The following is an 18,943-nucleotide window of genomic DNA, read 5'->3' on the forward strand; positions in this document are numbered from 1 at the left end:
TCTTCGCCGCAGTTAAACTATACAAAAAAGTTTGCACCTGGAATAGGATAATCGTAGACGTTTCAGACTGAATGTTAGCCTTCTTACTTATAGTCTCACTTTACCTTAAGTTTTTACTTCTATTTCTCCCGTAACAGCATCATTTCTGCCCCCCATATGCCTTAACTGTACCCATTCAACACCTAGTTTTACCATTTTCCCTGAAATAATGTCATACCCCCTAGTTTTGCATCAGGGGACTGCTGCGCCTAGGTCAGAATATTGCTGCTGGCTCGTTCATTGAAGGAAATTGAAGACAGATAATGTGATTGATATCATCCAAATTTAAATTATTGTGGAAGAAGGAAGGATTGTGGATGAATTTAGACAACAAACCATCAAATTTATTTAGGAGACAGTATTTTATTTGTTGCTGGCAAGTTTTAATGCAAACTATTTGATAAAGAGTAACTATTATTGCATGTAACGGTTGATTGTTTCCCATGTAAGGATTTATTGAACAGTAACATTTACTTATATATGTACTCTGGGACATCTGAACATGAATAAATGCAGACAAACAAAAGAAGACAATTGTGAATGGATACTTTCAGTATATATATATATATTTATATATTCATTCATATATATATATATATATATAACTATCTATATATATATATATATCTATATATATATATATAGATATAGATAGATATATATATCTATATATAATATTAGGGTACTTGTAGAATGTTCCTGTAAATTACTTCTAATGTAGAATATAGAATATACTTTGTAGTTTGTAAGTGCCAAAGAGAATATTTTATAAAAAAAAAAAAAAAAAGAGTGGAAATGCTGTGTTAGATGGCTGTCAGTTTCACACATGCCTACTTAAACTGCTAAAAATAGGAAAGAAATGTGTTGGAGCAGAGTCTGTGAACAGTACTTGAAGCACAAGGCAGTAGAATCCCAGGACAGACCAGAATCTGACATGCACTTTGCAGGTGGTGTCAGCTGATATGCTTATCTCTATCTTCCAAATATGTCAAAAAAAGAAAAAGAACATTTCTGAATTATTCTGACAATGAATAGAAAAGTAGCAGATTTCATAAACTGTAAATAAAAATGAAAATATTTAATGTTGTGAATTCTGACATTTGTTAATTGCCATGCAAATAAAATTTGTATGACTTTTACTATATATTATTTTATAAGAAACATGTTTTAATTCCATTTGTATTCATGTTACCAAATAAAAAAATAGAACATTGAAGTCCCACTTTACAGAAACATTCACTAACATACCTAGACACAGACACATACCCAGATACACATGCTAACATACCCAGACAGAGACACATGTTCACACACTAACATACCCAGATACACACGTACTAACATAACCAAGAAAACACATATTCATACAATAACATACTCAGACACACATGCTACCATACACACACACATAATCAAAGACACATGTTCACACACTAACATACCCAGACACACAACCAATGCTAGAAACAAACTGATATACCCAGACACACATACATACCCAGACAGAAACGCATACAGATTTGCTTTCCCTGTAAAGCCTCAGCCAACCTTTGATGTAGCTTGCCTGGCAAAAGTCCTAACAAATGGAAACTAGCTCTCTTAGAGGCTGACAGACCCAAATCTTTCATTATATGCTTTCAAAAAAGGCATTTCTCAAAGCTTAATCACCCAAATTCTTATTAAAAAAATGTATACTACTGATTTCAGAGCTATGGCTAATGAGGAAATTAGGATATGGAGGTTTAGTCCATTGTGGAGATCGGACTCTGTTTGATGATGTTGCTTATGATCCATCTATTCAACTCCCTCCCACAAGTATAAACATTTCTTCTAAACACACATAGTGATGGCATTTGATTTGCTTGATATCTTTTAAATAGCCAGTACTATATGTGTTATCCGGAAACAACAATACCAGAATCAATTGTATATTAGCTAACAAATGTATTTTATAGGATTCCAGATCATGCTCCAATCACAGACCCTTTTAGTCGCAGTTTCCTGTAGGGGGAAGGCAGATGGAGGTTTAATGAGTCTATTTCAAACAATCCTGGCATTTACAACTCAATTAAAGTCCGATTTAAGGATTATTTTAACCAATATTTTCCCCATTACGTTCAAGTCCCTGTAGTTGGTGTGCCCACAAGTACACACTTTAATCCAATATGGGGTTCATTTAAAATGAGTCAGAAATGACAGGCATCCTGCTTTATTTACTCATCTTAAGAATCTAGGAAAGATCCATAAAATATCATAGACAGCAGAGATACCTAAGAAGAAGGCAGCAAAAAGCTGACAACATTTCCAATGTCAAAAGCAGGCACAAACATATGAACTTAAAATATATATTCCAGGAATGTGCTCATGTTATAGAAGTTTAAATTGAGACAATATGGCACATCAGCCCTCTTGTGAGGAAAGTATGCAACTTTCTCAACCAACTATGTCAATTAAAAAGATTAATTTGCCAAAAACAAGGTAAGCAATTAAGACAAGAAAACCATATAAGTTTCATGGACATGATTGTGAAATTGTGATACCCCACTTAGTTGTTTGGGTATGTTAGTATGTGTGTGTCCGAGTATGTGAGTTAGTATGAATGTCTGCGTACATGTGAGTTAGTTTCTGGTTATGTTACTGTGTGTGCTATAGTGATTGTCTGTGTGCGTGTATGGTAATGTGTCAAGTTGTGTTGTTAGTGTGAGTAGTTGTGTTAGTGTCTGGATGTGTGTTACTGTGAGCACTTGGCTGCATTAGTGTGACTGTCTGCATGTGCTTGTGTTAGTGTTAAATGCCTAGTTGTGTTTGTGTGTGTCTGGGTGTATGTGTTTAATGATGCTAGTGTCTGGACGTGTGTGTGTTAGAGTTAGAGAAAGTTACAGTGGGCTGCTGGCTATCAGCACCCCATAATCTCCTGGTTTGCCAATCTAGCGCCAGATTGTAGCCTGTGGATATGCCTGGAACATGAAAACTCAAGGTACAGCTGTGCATATCCAGCAGTGGGCCATACTTAGGACATCAGGCAGCCACTGGCCTCAAATTACCAGGGCTGCTTTGGTATCCCATCCCGGCCCTGGTGCGGTGGACAGCAAGTGATTTCAGGTAATAATGTGAAAATATGACAAATAATTTGCTAAATTAGACCAAGATAGTTACTGCTACAAAACATAAAAAACAGTGCAGACCATTGATTTCCCTGCTATTAGTGGATTGTTGTCATGGTTCATAACCTATTTTGTATGTAAATCTTCAATAATACTCTTATGCAAGAAAGTATACTCCCGTTCTTGAAATACTGGCACTTTCTGTGTGTATTTACTATTCTATTTAAGAACTGCAATATAAATTTATATTTATATGTGCTGATTGGATGTCCAACAGATGTAAATTGCATCCCAAAATCTCAATGAAGCAACCACCTTCCATACTGCATACAGACCAGAATGTTTTCATGTATGAAGGAGAAACTATACCTCCAAAGTACGCTTTTCATGAGGGACAGTCCCCCTTTAAGTCCCTGAACCCTCTTTTCTCCCCTGATGTCACTCTTTTCTATGAGCTCAGAAAACTTGGCAGATATGAGCATATCACAGTGTTTTTTAACATGAACTAAACATCTACTAAATTCAATAAAAATATTAGTGTATTTTCCCAGATTGTAAGAACAAAGAAAGGCACTAGGGACACAACATATCTAAAGTAACTGCTTTGTTTCTCATCATTTATAAACAAGCTGCCAGTTCCAGAAATAGAATAGATATATGTCACCTTCTTCATTTTAAAATGTCCAAATTCATAGCATTTTAATGTTTCATACTTAGATTGAAAACCTTGGCTTCCTAGCTAAATATATAAATATAAGAATTGTACTATTGTAAGTTGAAAAAGATAGCGTTTAAGGAGAAAGAGTAAAATGAAAGCAGCGCTGCCTTTGTTATCACAACTCTACACTGTTAAATGTCCCAAGCTATCTTGTTTTAAGTAAAACAAGTCTTTAGAAACAGAGGTGACCCCAGAAGTGATAAGTGAGGAGGTTCACCTGAAATTCTGTTATCAGCTATTCGTGCCTGGTTCTGCTTCAGATTTCTCATTTCGATGTGACGGCAAGTTGGAAATTGGATAGATACTGAGTTACATTCAAAGAAGACTTTTTTTCTGTTCAAGGACAACCCAAATGCTTTATCTTCTGAGGTCGTAGAATCACGCAAAGACAGAAATTCAAAGTCCCTCACAGTGCTTTAAATTTAAGAAAACACAAATATCATTTATTGTAAAAATGTTCCCCTGTTTATATGAGACAAATGATAAAATGCATTGGTGTATTCTACAAAGAATATATTATTTAATCAAGTGATTATTATAAATTTTGAGGTAGATTTTAGTGATATAGCTCCAAAAATGTACTCTTTCTTATATAACTTAAAAATGCATTTAACAGCCCTAATGTTTACAGAGATTTGCATATTTTAACTTACAGACTTTGCTATGCATTACAAATTCTCAATCCTGTTGACCTTGCATAATGCATAGGTAATGTGAGGAGAGTTCTCAATGTATGTATACATTATGCAAGGGGAGTTAAACTGGATTTGCTATAACACAGAATAACCTACCCTAAATGTATATTGCAAAGTCACTTAACAAACAGTAGCATACTTAAATATTAGGTTATAGTGAACCCTGCTTGCAAGCTTACACTCCAAACAGGAACTGGTGGAATTTTACAAAGGGTGGTCGAGAAAGCCAATTCCCAAAGGGAAGACACTGTACTGTGTCTGGAGTAAGTAATAGGGGGTTAAAGAAATATGGTGCACCTTGGAAAAGTTATGTAAGTGTGAAGAGTAAATGATAAGGAAATATGAGATTTAACAGTGCACAGTTGCAGGGCAGAAGTATATAATAACAATGGTATAAATAAATAGGGATAGATGCTTTTGGAGTTCTTTGAATGTTATGACCAGTTTATTAACTTAAATATACAGTGATTCAGACAGAGGGTGGTGAAACTTGTCTCTTATCATTATATAGTGAGCCAGGTACAGACGGTGTTACAGCATAACTCCCATCTCCCGTGATCATCATTTTTGTTTGTTTTTACTTGCTCTTACTTTTTCATGCTATATCACACTCTCACTCACTCTTTTATTCATTTTTTCTCATATGGTTCCACTCTTTCTCTATGTCTCACTACCTTCTCCATCAACCGCTGTTGCATCCCTGTCTCCGCTACCTTCTCCATCAACCGCTGTTGCATCCCTGTCTCCGTTCCCAAGTCATAGCTTCTGGGCACACTTTCTCCCCCGATTGGAGGAAGGGAAATTTTTCTCTTTCTCTGCAAATCTGTCTTCATTATTTTGTTCTTTTAAAGTACTTCCGCAAAAGGATATAGCCGTGGGGAAAGCTTCTCCCCGTTCCTCCAATCAGGGGGAAAGGGTGTGCCCGGAGACTTCGCCCTGTTGCAGAAGTGCCCTGGGTGGCCTGGTTCACAGAGAAACTGACAAAGAAAGAAGACAAAAGATCAAGAAAAGGCTAGAAAAGAAGTGGAGCTGTGGGTAAAGGAGACAGAAATGCGGAAGCAGTCGGCAGAGAAGTTTGAGAGATTCAGCCGACACAGACTTCACCCTCCCCTCCGGCTGCACCCCTGCTATTCAAAGTGCCCAGGTACGATGCACCCCGTGCACTGGCCTAGGTGCTGCAGATTTATACTTTAAATTTGTTGTCAACAAAATGATCTTTAAAATTCTATATACATTATAATCAAACAGACCTCACTTTGTAGAAACAAAGTTTTGTAGAAACAAATCATCTCAGGTACAAACTGTCCTAATATTTCAGCTTTATGTTGCACATTCTTCTCCAACCAATGGAAGGAGATACCTTGCCCTGAGGCTTAAAATAATGGTATTACATTAGCTTAATTTCTTGTGTATTAAGTAAACTAGCTGAATCTGTGATGTGTACCATGGGTTCTTGAACAATAAAACTGAGCTGTACTCGGTTTCTTGGTTCCTCAATTTCACAGCAGAAGTGGTAAGGGAATTTAACCTTCATGACATTCCATACCGTCATGAAGAAATGTGCCTTAAAATCTATCCTCTCAAACTGTCATTCACCCTCCCCCTATAAGTATGATATGATTACTATTCTGTTATTCTATGTATTTTACCTTTAAAACTCCTAGTTTTACACAAGCACCACACTTTTTGGTTTTAAATTCACTCTCCCCATGCTAGAAGTCTCATGATGATGTGATTAGCGAGACTTTATGAATAGACATCTCACATTTACAATGGATATCACATTGGCACTATGGCTGCCTGCTACCATGCAATAAAAAGTAAAACAATAATATAAAAATTAAAATAAATGTTTAAAAGTGTGCCAACTCTGGCACACTTGAAAAACTGTCTGATCTCTGCTGTCATCCAGGGTATCAGACATTATGCCACAACAAGCCATATCCTACACCCACATTTTATAAACATTTTTATTTTTTTACATAGTGGTTGATGACTTTGTTAATCTAAACTAAGTTTTCAACTACACATACCACATATTTATTAGATAACCGACATAAAATTACTACTGAACACAATAGTTTCTTGATTTTAGCGCACACATGCTTTTAAGCAGTTGCCACAGAGGTAGCTTTTAACATGGTCACTTCCCCAAATGATGGATTATTTGTTCTGAATGAAACTAACTGTCCCCTCTAATTACGAAGAGGGATTCCACCTCTCTAAGTATGGAGTTTCATGCTATACACCAGGCTTTCTTTGTTAGGAAGTTTACCTTATGTAGCAATCAAGTACTTATATGAACTCTATATTTAATTTGTTAAAGTTAAAAAGGTCGGAGTACTAATGCATCAAAAATTACACTGGTCTGTGGTGCAAGATCTTACCTTCCCTCTTTAACATTTGGACTTTTTTTCCTTCAAAGACTATGCAAGCTATGGTTAAACAAATTATATTCTATTCATTTTTTTTTTAAGTTCCAATCCGGGCTGTTTAAAGTGCCACCAATGTAGGAGATACATAGCATAGTGAATACAGCTCTACAGTATGCATTTCAAATACATTTAAAAACATTATAGTAATAAAACATAAAAACAGAATCTGATGACATATAAGAGTAAAGACTCAGACCTTAATCATTTATGTCTATCCCATGCCCTCACTGTATAAGCCTCTATAACTTCTTACTAAAGCAAAAATTCAGTACATTAAAACTAAACCACGGACCCTCTAATTTTGGATTATGACCATTTGCTCAAACATATTTATCAGCCTTAAACTTAAATTAAGTCTTAAATCCTTTTAAGCATTTAAATGTTTCCTTCAAATATCCCCTCTCTCTTCTTTCTTCCAAGATATATATATATATATATATATATATATATATATATATATATATATATATATATATATATATATATATATATATATATATATATATAAAATGAGCTCCCTTAGTTATTCTTAATAGACTTGGACTTCATGTTTGTTTTTTGGGGGAAAAAATTTCTTTGTATTCAACAAAATTCGTCCCTCTCCTTTTCTGTTCATTTTCGGAAATCCCATTCATCCATGCGGTTGCCTTTGAAACAAAAAATAAAGACATATAGTCAATGAATAAGTCAAATTAAAATGGCAAGATTCTCCTCCTCTTAGTAGTTTAAATGGCAGCCTGCAGCGACGAATGAATGAACAAAGATTCATTGCACATTTGTTTTTCATTTCTTTCATCCAACGTTGCATTTGTTGATTCGTTAATCAGACGAATGGCCGAAACTGTAAAATTAGCAAAAACGAATGTGCAAATCTTCTTTCTAATAATTTTTTATCTTGCAAACCATTCACCATTTATCCTGCAATTCATTTCCCATAATGGCATTTAAATACTTACATTTCCTTTTTTCTTGCTACTGGATTTATAACGTGCACATTGAAAAATATTTTCAAAGCTGTGTTAACCTCATAAAAGTATAATGAAAGTTTCTCTGGTCTCAGTAGTAGAAAAACCCAAGTTTTGTCTGTGTCACTAAATCTAACAAATAAAATCTAACCATAAATCATTTAAAGTATAAAGTCCCCTATAGTCAACAAAAGATTCTAAGAATATTAATACACTTCTCTGATGGACAGCACATACATCATTAAAATGTGATTTGCAACAATCCTCATAGCTGCAGGAAATGTGCTTCTCCATTTCATCAAATATATTTGAGCAAATCAGTTATATGCATCAAATATGGTGAGCAATGAAAAGTTGCAGTATCTTGCTTTTCACACTTATACAGCTTCAGACAAAATTAACAATCTCAACAGATCATGACATTTGACCAACTTATATCTATACACAAAAAAGAACATAGATGACCAAGGAAAGGATTAGTTACAGTAAGGACAATAAAGGTATGGAATTCACTACCAAGAGAGCAACATACAATGGATGCCTTCAAAAAGGGTCTGGATATTTTTTTTTATATAAAAAAAGCAGAACATTCTATAAATAATAGTATAAACACTAATATTTTAGAGCTTCTTCATCAAAGGAGAAATCTGATTGCCCTTTGGAGTCAAGAAGGAATTCTTCCCCCTAAGCAGTGGTGGGATAAACCCGGGTTCTTCCCGGTTCGCGCAAACCGTTTCTTAAAAAATGTAGAGTTTGCCGAACCGTTTCTTAATTACCCTATTATAGGCCGCACTCCCCTCGGTGTGGCTTATAATCAGGTTTTAGCGTAATTTGTGTGTGTGCCCGGGACATGCAGTTCCCGGTGCCGTGCAGGTGTTTATCTTTCTTTTTCATTTAGCAAACAGCAGGGTGAGGATCCAGATCCCCCACAGCGCTGCAGGGGACCTGGATCCTCCTTTCCGACAGCCGTGGACGTCTGTGCGATGCAGAAAACCCTACTGCTGCCTGCACTTCCGCTGGGGCTTCTATGAAGGAGCACCAGCGTGACATGACCTTCCGGTGCTCCACCATAGAAGCCCCGGTGAAAGTGCCGGCAGCAGTGGAGGTGGTCTGTGTGTATCACACAGACGTACATCGGCTGCCCCCACTAGGCACCAGGGAGTCTAGGGTGCATTGGTAAGTCTGGGGGGGTCAGCGTGGCATATCTGGGGAGCAGAGTGGCATATCTAGGGGCCAGAGTTTCATATCAGGGTTGCATAAAGCATATCTAGGGGCAGAGTGGCATATCTGGGGGGGCAGAGTGGTATATCTGGGGGCATAACATATATCAGGAGGCAGAGGGTCATATCAGGGGAGCAGAGTGGCATATCTGGGGACATAAAGCATATCAGGGGCAGAGTGGCATATCAGGGGACAGAGTGGCATATCTGGGGGGGCAGAGTGGCATATAAGGGGCATAAAGTATATCAGGAGGCAGAATGTCTTATCAGAGAAGCAGAGTGGCATATCAGGGGGCATAAAGCATATCAGGGGGGCAGAGTGGCATGTCTAGGGGAGCAGAGTGTCATCTGGGGGGCATAAAGCATAGCTGGGGGGCATAAAGCATATCTGGGGAGCGGAGTGGCATATTAGGGGGCATAAAGCATGTCAGGGGAGCAGAGTAGCATATCTAGGGGAGCAGAGTATCATATCTGGGGGGGCATAAAGCATATCTGGGGGCAGAGGGGCATATCTAAAAGTAAGGTGACATTATGAATTAAGGGGGGACCTTAAAATGGCTATTGGCTTTCCAAATGTCTGTATATAACCAATGCTGACTATGCTACATAATAGATATCAATAATGTTAAAATACATGTATTCCTGTTCATTAGATAAAATACTGCTTTACCATACCACTAATGTGTATTTTTTCTTTAAAAATATTTTTTTTCCCTTAAAATAGCACCAACCATTAAGTGCAGCTTATGATCGAGCCAATACGGTATAATGGTAGTTAGTATTAATTAATGGTAATTAAAAGTATACACTGGTGCTTTTTAGATTGATTGTGATTTTCTGTTATGCGACTCTGGTATCACTCTGGTAATAATTTGCTTATGTTTTTTTTTCTTTATGATTACTAAAATAAACATTTATTATCAATGTTAAATGTATAAATTGTATATATTATAAATATATAATATTTGTTATTAATATAATGGCACTAATTAGAATTAATTCATGGTAATTAAAATCATGCACTGGTGCTTTTAAGATTATTGATTGAGATTTTTATGTGACAAATGCAATTGATAAAACATCAAAAGAGGCATCATAGATTTGTAAAAAAAAAAAAAAAACACTTTTTGAAAAAAAGGTGAAAACGGCATATACCAATTTGAGTCAAATTGTTTCTTACCGTACATGCAGTTTTCACCTTGTTTCCAAGAAGTAGATTTAAAAAAATGTTTAGTGGTTCTTTAAATGTTTTATTAATAGCATTTGTCACATAAACAAATCACAATCAATTATCTAAAAAGCACCAGTGCATACTTTTCCAGACTTATATTGAACAATTTGAATAACTGCTTTTCATATATATATATATATATATATATATATATATTTGTTAAGCAGCTTGAAATTGTTCAAAATGCATTTTTTACAGTACATTTTACTTACTTCTGTGTAACTGTCTGAGTCTGTGTGTATGTGAGAGAGATTGCCTGAGTCTGGATGTGAGAGAGACTGCCTGAGTCTGTGTGTATGAGACTGCCTGAGCCTGTGTGTGTGTGTGAGAGAGAGAGACTGCCTCAGTCTCAGTGTGTGTGTGTGTGAGACTGTCTGAGTCTTAGTGTGTGTGTGAGACTGCCTGAGTCTGTGTGTATGTGTGTGTGTGTGTGTGTTAGAGAGACTGCCTGAGTCTGTGTGTGAGACTGCCTGAGTCTGCATGTGTGTGAGAGAGACTGCCTGATTGTGTGTGTGTGTGCATGTGTGAGAGGTTTTTATTTTTTAGTAAGAAAGCTCGGAAGTGGTTACTAAAAAAATTGAATCCCACTACTGCCCCTAAGGACAGAATTCTAAAAATAGCTTAATTTGTTTTTGTGCCTTCTTTTGGATCGAAAGTAGGAATGTAAGGTAGAAGTATTGAACTTGGCCTATTCTACAGATGGATCACCTTTTCTATGTTGGCTGAATGAAATGTCTCAACTTTGACTACACTTGGCTAATATGGCTATATTTTTTCTCTTACTACAAGATGGAAACTATATTCGGACTATTCTGGGCTAACGCATCAATAAGTGAATATATCCCATAATGGCTCATTATAGACAAATCATCACTGAATATTTGCCCTCTTGTAAAACAAATGTAAAAAAATGCATAGAAGAACATTTCAGTGTAGCACAGTAAATGAAATGATTCAAAGCAAATAGCTATAGTTTAACACTAAAAAGTAATGCTCCAGCATAAATAGTTTTATTCAAACAGTATCTTTGACATTTTCTAAAAACAGGCTTCAGTTTAGATAAGTGCATCACATCAATTGCTTGTCTAAACAGTTGAACTATTATTGGGATGAAATGTTCTTTCCAGTGTTCTGTTCGCTTTGGTTTGTTATTAGTTAGAATAATGTTCTTGTTCTGCAACCAGTTTACACTTCTTGTAAACCAATCTGATTTTTTGGGATACATTATTTGTAAACTGTTAAATGTTAACAGGAGTTCTAATATTTTTAATATGGTTAAAATATTAGTTTTATAGACCACAACTTGGTGCATGAGGATTTAAAGCTCAAAAAATTCATCTCAGTGGACTAAAATACACCCACTTCCCAAGATATTTCATTTTTCTCTTATGACTTTTTTATCAAATTTGTTGCTCGAAACCTAATATTAGATTAAAAAAAAGGAACCAGACCAAAGAAATAATACATAATTTTGATCCTGGTACCATTTGTTTATTAAAGAAATGTATACAACACCGTCTCTGTGTCTCTAGTTATGCCATTTTTATCAGCAATAACGGCAATCAAATGCATCCTGTAGTTATTGATCAGTATCTCAAACACCGTGGAAGAATTCACACAGAACTGTTTTAACTCAGTGGCATTTGTGCTTTTATAAGCATGAGCTTTTATGTGTATATACAGTAAGGGCTGCCTTACATGATGTCCTGTTGTCAGTGTCAATAGTTGTGGCAAACCACAAGAAGTTGTTTTTTGGGAAGGAGGTAGTTAAACGTTTTTACCCCCTTCTTTACTGGGGGTGTTTTATGCATGAAAAAACCTGAGACTTCTTCAGCATTTTTACACAATGTTGCCTTAACCATGATTCTATTTGACTATGAAAATGAAGAGGCCAGAACAGAAGCAGACCTGTGGAAAAAGAGACAGGGGCACAAAAGTGGTCAACAGAGAAGTGAGACATTGAGAGAGAACATAAGAGAGAGTGTTAGAGAGTGTGGGTGAGTGTTATAGAGTGAAAAAGCAACAAAACACAAATTCAAATTTAGAGCTCTCTGCTTGTTTCCGTTTGTTTTGTTGAGGGTCCATTCTCGATTTTTCGACACTTAAAATTGTCAAATTTTCGTTAAAATTTTAATTTGGATGACTCGGAGTGCATTTTTTTATCTGCAACCTAGAGTATAATAGGTTCAGCATTAATTCTGCTTACCCTCCTCTTACCAAATCATTCTCTGACAGTTTACTTTTAAAAACATCCAGCTTCTGCAACAGTCACACAAACTTGTGCGTGCAAATTCAGCACATAATTTGGAAACAATAGATTTATTCATGTTCAATATCCCCACACTATCTCAGTCGGCACCTTGTTCTGTTTTAAATACAAGTGCTTCTTGTGAAGTATATTGAAGAGCTATTCAATAAGTCAATCCACTTCATCAAGATATATGCAGTTTGACCTTCCTCACTGCAAGGTAGCACGATTTATACTGTAAGTGTTGTTGTCTTTTAAAAAGCCATTCTTACCTCAGACAAAGAATGCACACAAAAAGAACAACATGATTATGTTAATTCATTCATTCTAAACAATGATTGCATTGCGTGGTTTGACCACATCCCCCCTTTAAAAGTATTAATCCTTTAACACTCAAAGAACTGGGTTTCTCCAAAACCCCTTCTGTCTTTTTTTTCTTCTTAATTTCTGTGCACGTCTGGTTGTTCACCTTACTCTTTGGAGAGACAACAGGATGCAGTATGTAAGTAGTCAAGTAGACTCTCAATTGACCTTTGCTTGACTGTCACTCACATATGGAAGAGAGGGAAAGGTAGAAGCAGTCTCTTATAAAGGAGAATCAAGCAGGGTTTACTATTGCGCACCTATAAATCTCATCTGTTTGGGACTCTTAAAGAAATTTGCATAAGAACAAGGGTGACCCTACAAATAGTAGACTGAACCTGGGCGAGAAAAGAAGTTTCCTTGCACAGTATGTGAGCTCTACAGCGATAAGCTGCAGTCCCGTATTAGGCAGCCATCGGGCTGCATAGTCATCTGCATGGCCCCAGTGCTACTCAGCCGGTCTCTGGCCCACCAGGAAATCTCCCACCTCCCCCTTAGGTCCACTACTGGTGAGAGTACCTGCCTGGATCCCTTGTGTGTTTTGTCTGGGCGAGGTTTTCTAGAGTCTGGCGCAGCTGGGTCTGGCAGGGAGATATAGTTAGTGGATGTTTAGGATGGTCAGTCTGGCCAGCAAAGTACAACCAGAGAGGGCACCAATTGAGAACTAGGCTTTTTCTTTTATGATTTTGTGTTAGGGTGTTTGATTTGTGCACTTGCAAATAAATCACACAGTTTAACTCCTTCAGTCCTTTGGGTAACTAAAAGACCAAAATATTTTTTGTTATTTTTACCATATGTTTGTTAAATTATATATCATTTTGTTCAGAAGACGTAGGGCTTTCTGGTAAAATAATAGAAATACATATAACATGATAATTATTAGTGATAACAACCAATCTTATGTACGAAAGTTCTTTTTTTTTTAACTATTACCACAATGCCTATTTCACTTATACTACTTCTACACATTATTTAATAAAACATATTTTTGTATGGCATACTAATGTTTTGTGGTAATGTTTTATATTTTCTGTGCACCTCTTAAAATGACTTGTATTCTCTGCTGTCTGCTGAACACAGGTTAGGAGTTGCAAATTATATACTTTTTATTTCAATGTCGACCCATTTTGAGTGCCATCTTTTATATTTATATGAGGAAACATTATATGACCATGGTTTAGTAGCTAACAGACAAGCATGTACCTGTGTAACATGAGAACTTTTTTAAAAATAGCCGGGGTGGTAAAGATTAGCCACAAGTGCCCCAGTCTACAATCATGTGATGTGCATTCCACAGGAGGTGCAGTATGAATCCATAATGATATAAAAGCTAACCTTTGACACTCCAGTTGTTTACTCACTTTCCCACGGTGCTTAACATACCATGGTGCCATGGAAAATGTAGTCTCAACACCTGGAGTATTAACTTTTCCATAGGTGTAATACGTGCTTGAAATAAACTACCTTGTATCAGCAGCATGCAAACTGTGTCTCGGGGACTCTGTGCCTCTTCAGTGGAGGAGACAAACATAGAAAGTGACGGCAGATAAGAACCAGTAGGCCCATCCAGTCTGCCCAACCTCCGAGTACTTTCCTTTAGTACTTGCCCTTATCCTATATCTAGCTTGGCCTTATGCCTATCCCATGCTTGCTTAAATGACCTTACTGTATTAACATCTACCACGTCTGCTGGAAGGCTATTCCATGCGTACACTACCCTTTCCGTACAGTAATATTTTCTGATGTTACCATTAAACCTTTGCCCCTCTAGTTTATGGTTGTGTCCTATTGTTGTGGTAGTATTTCGCCTTTTAAATAAACTATCTTCCTTTACCTTGTTGATTCCCTTTAAGTATTTAAATGTTTCTATCATATCCCCCCCCCCCCGTCACGTCTTTTTTCCAGGCTATAGGTTAAGATCCTTTAACCTGTCCTGGTAAGGTTTATCTTGTACTCCATAAACCATTTTAGTAGCCCTTCTCTGCACTTTCTCCAACATTTCTATATCCTTCTGGAGATATGGTCTCCAGTACTGTACACAATACTCCAAGTGAGGTCTCACCAGTGATCTGTACAACAGCATGAGCACTTCCCTCTTTCTACTGCTAATACCTCTCGCTATACAACCAAGCATTCTGCTAGCATTACCTGCTGCTCTACTGCATTTTCTGCCTACCTTAAATCCTCAGAAATAATTACCCCTAAATCCCTTTCCTCACATGTTGAGGTTAGGACAGTATCAAATATTTTATACTCTGCCCTTGGGTTTTTATGCCCCAGGTGCATTACTTTGCATTTATCTACATTAAATGCCAATTGCCACAGCTCTGACCATTTTTCCAGTTTACCTAGATCGTTTGCCATTTGGCTTCTTCCTCCAGGAACATCAACCCTGTTGCAAATTTTTGTTTCGTCAGCAAATAACCATACCTTTCCATCAAGTCCATCTACAATATCACTAATAAAAATATTAAAGAGAATCCCTGTAGTAGTACAGATCCCTGAGGTATCCCACTGGTAACAAGACCAAGCTAGAAGAAGATGAAGAGCGCAGACCAAACCACTCTTTCAGCTAGGGGTGTACAGAATTAAATACAAGCATTTGTGGCACGTTGCCGACTACCAGGTTTTTTTCAGCTCCATATGTCTAGTTAACCTACTCTAAACAGCCTCCTCCCTCTCCTGCTGCTGCTCCATTGGGCCTCCAGGGTCCAGGGGGCAAGTGCCCCCTCTGCACCCTGTCCAGACACAAGAGGGGGCACTCATGCAGATAAAGGTTAACAGTTGACTTTCCAGCTGTATGTAGATGCTATGTGAGTAAGTGACATTATTGTTTATAATGCCAAGGGAAGGTGCATAAGCACATGGAAGACACAGTCACATCACGCAGCCACTTGACAAGGGAATCATCCTCATGCCTCATCTGAGTTCAGGCCCGGACTGGCCATCGGGCACACCGGGCATTTGCCCGGTTGGCCGGGCCGCGGCAGGGCCAGATTGACTTAGGGGCTAATGGAGTTGCAGCTCCAGGCTCCTACCTTAAAATAGGCCCAGTCAGGACCGGACTGACTGGGCCTATGCGGCCGCACAGGGTTTAAATTAAAACATTGGGGTTTTTTTTTTACTTTATTTAACATCCTCTATGTTAAATAAAGTTTTTGTTAACTTTATTTAACATGGAGGATGTTAAATAAAGTAAAAAAACCTCCGATGTTTTAATTTAAGCCCTGTGCGGCCGCACACCCCTAAGGCCGGCCCTGGTGGGGGCTTCCCGGCCCCTTAGAGTGGCAGACCCGGTCGTAGTTGCGGCGGGCTTAAGGGGCCCTGCGTTAATGCGGCCATAGAGGCCGCATAGGCCCAGTCCTGACTGGACCTATTTTAAGGTAGGGACCTGGAGCTGCAGCTCCATCAGCCCCTAAGTCAATCCGGCCCTGCCGCGGTCCCGGTCGCAGTTGTTGCTTGCTCCAGCAACAAGGTAAGTAGGATGAGGGAGGGGGTGTAGTGAGAAGGGGCAGAGGAGGGTGAGAAATGGGGAGAGGGGTACATATTGAGAAGTGGGGAAGGGGTACATAGTGAAAAGGGGGAACATAGAAAGGGCAGATAAGATGGGGAGAAGGGGTAGTGTGAATGCGTATGAGAATGAATGAATGAATAAATGTGTGGATGAATTGTGTGAATGCGTATGACAATTAATGAATTCATGTGTGGATGAATTGCTTGAATGATTTGTGAGACTGCATTAATGAATGTGTTAATGATTTGTGTGAATGAGTGGGTAAATGCAAAGATGGTACATGAAGGGTGGGCTTTAACAATAAATAAATAAAAATGGGCTGCTCTGGCTTAAATGCCCGGGCCTAATTTTTGTCCCAGTCCGGGCCTGTCTGAGTTTGAACATGAATGGTTAATCCCAGAAGCAACTACCTCCCCTCTTTGTTTCTCATCTTTCATTAAATTGCATAACATATGTTGTGTCTACTTTGAAAACCCTTAAAAGCAACAGCTTTATTACTTACTTACATGACTGTTTCTAGTGAATTTTGAGAACTTCAATCTAAAGTCTGATTTTCATAGGTTTTATAATTTTACGGTTGTATGATATTAGTGCATTATTTTACCTAGAACACATGAACAAAACATCAGTTAAGGTAAAGTCCACATTTGCCATTGTATGAGCTTATCATTTTTATTTGCTGGCCCATGCATAAGCTTTTTGTAAATTCAGGTCCAGATCTATAATGTCATGTATGAGAAAAAACTGCATTTAAAGTCTAACTGTGTGTACAAAATCCTACATGACCCAATGGTTAGCCGTTTAGCCAAAGTTTTCCTGGCCTCTCCAGAATCCCCACTTGACCCCAGACACATGCTGACTCTGCATTTCAGTCCCAGAAGAAGGCCCACGTGCTACTCACTTCAGAACAACTAAAAACTTACTTAATTAAAAATAAAAAAAATACTTCACTTCGGAGCAATTAATCTTGTTTTTTTATTTCCAAAATACACTGACCTTTGCTTAACAAAAAACAGATTAAAGGGGAACTATCACCTTTGTGATGCAACCAGAGTACAGAGTTAAACGTTAGAATTCCCTGTACTGTATGTTATTACTACTTGGTTACTTGGAATGTACTACTTGTTTAGTAGAAATTGGTCTTTAGTATGTTTGTCGCTCACAGAAAACCACATTAAAGGAGCTTTCATTTCATTTTTTACACTATATAGACACACTATCACTTTTCTGCTCCTTCACTCACACAAGAGATCCATTTTACCAAGGTAATTGGATTTAAAACACACTGTTTATTTGCAATATATATCAAAATATCTCCAAACCAGTGTTGTTATTGCTAAATAAAGGATAAAATAAGATATCCCAGGTTAACTTAATTTTGATAGCACAACCAAAACCAATAAACCTGTGATTGGCCATCTTTGCTTAATTTGGCAACTCAACAGATTTCAAAATTTAACTCGATTTTTTGTTGACACCAGAGTGTTTCAAACAAGGGACTCTTTTCAGGGAAATATGGTCACCTTTATCAGATAGTAAATTGTAAATAGGTTCATTAGTTAGTAGAAAAAATGCATGTGTTTTTTTTTATATATGATTTAGACCATCAAACAAAACTGAGTAACTGTTTCATGTTAGCTATTTGCAGTTACTATAATGCTCAATATAGCAAAATAGCTTTTGTATTTCCAAACTTTAAAATAACATCTCTTACATTCAAGTCATTTGTGAAATGTCAAGTGCTAACATTCATAATTGCAAAATGGAAGAAAATGAAAACTTAAGCTTGCAATCATGCTGTTAAAAGTGCAACATGACATACGATTATAGAGCTTGAAAAACTTTTCAGAAGATAGAAATGTGATCCGTGGTACACAGTCAGCCCTTTATAACAGCTCTATAACACTAGGAGCCCACAAGAAAATGTAATAAAATGTGATTACTTTTCTTCAATAACACAAATGTAATGGACAATCATCTAAATGCATAATCTTGTAAAATTTAAACTTTTAGAAAAGTGCCAAGTTTTCTACCACCAGGGATTCCTTATAAGTGATCTTCTATTTATACGCAATATAATTTAGAAAAAAAACATGAATGGCTCCATTAAACGCAGAGGGCTTCATGAGCCAATTCCTTACAGAGCTGTTTATTGACTCACATGTCTGCCCTATTACCTAGCGTCCCACTTCTAAGAAGGATACTGTTTGTTGGACAGTCTGTTTTTTTTAAATACCTGGAAGCCAGCCTCTTATACCTGCAATACTTGTGTAAACATTGAACCCTCAGATTTTCTATTGGCAATGTGTGTTCGCTTCCTATAGTAGTTTAAAAAAACGTATCTGACGGCATTAAGGTACCCAGATGCTCAGGCACAGAGAACAGGATAACGATTAAAAGTACTTTGGAAT

Source organism: Sceloporus occidentalis, unplaced genomic scaffold (assembly GCF_023333645.1).
Source record: "Sceloporus occidentalis isolate IW3139 unplaced genomic scaffold, rSceOcc1.0.p SCAF_40, whole genome shotgun sequence".
In the NCBI taxonomy this organism is placed as follows: domain Eukaryota; kingdom Metazoa; phylum Chordata; class Lepidosauria; order Squamata; family Phrynosomatidae; genus Sceloporus; species Sceloporus occidentalis.